The sequence below is a fragment of the Mastomys coucha genome, unplaced genomic scaffold (genome assembly GCF_008632895.1).
Source record: "Mastomys coucha isolate ucsf_1 unplaced genomic scaffold, UCSF_Mcou_1 pScaffold22, whole genome shotgun sequence".
In the NCBI taxonomy this organism is placed as follows: Eukaryota; Metazoa; Chordata; class Mammalia; order Rodentia; family Muridae; genus Mastomys; species Mastomys coucha.
This window is the reverse complement of record NW_022196905.1, coordinates 130,129,659-130,130,199: the sequence shown is the minus strand read 5'-3', so window position 1 is coordinate 130,130,199 and position 541 is coordinate 130,129,659. Positions and strand designations below refer to the sequence as shown.

General features: G+C 44.2%; 1 protein-coding gene across 1 annotated transcript in view; it reads left to right on the top strand.

Annotated features, from left to right (window-relative positions):
- LOC116104676 (cytochrome P450 2D10-like) overlaps positions 1-541 on the top strand; it is a 6,154-nt gene that overhangs the window by 5,408 nt on the left and 205 nt on the right. The window lies entirely within an intron of this gene.

Below are 541 nucleotides of genomic sequence, written 5' to 3'. Positions count from 1 at the left end.
TCCCCATGCTGAGGTTACTCTTCAGCCCTGGCGAACACTTCTTGACATCACAGGCAGATTGATGGTTTCGTCTGAGCATCTTTTTTGTTTTATGTTAGTAAGGCATCACTAATATCCAGTAGCGGTACCATTTTATGTCTTGTGGTGTTTGGGAGTGAGCCCAAGGCCTCATGTGCTCTTAGCCAGAGAACTCCAGTGTGCCAGACACAAGAGTATGTGTGTGTGTTCATGTGTGTTTTATGTAGGCACATATGTGTGGCATAGGTACATTTGTGTGTGTTCATATGTGTGTGCTGTAGTTTGTGTGAATTGGCAAGTGATGTGTCCCTCTTGACCAGCAAAAAGTATGTGACTCTTTGAGCTCTCCTTCTAGCAGTTTTATTTAGGATCCTTGAAAATTTTCTGACTCCCGAGAAAAGCCCGCGCAGGATTAAATTCTCCTGCCCAAAGAACCCCTGGGAACAACGTACGTAAAGCAGATAGGCCACTCTTATGTGAAAGCAGGTGCAACTTTCAAGAACATCCAATTAAGGACTTGCTT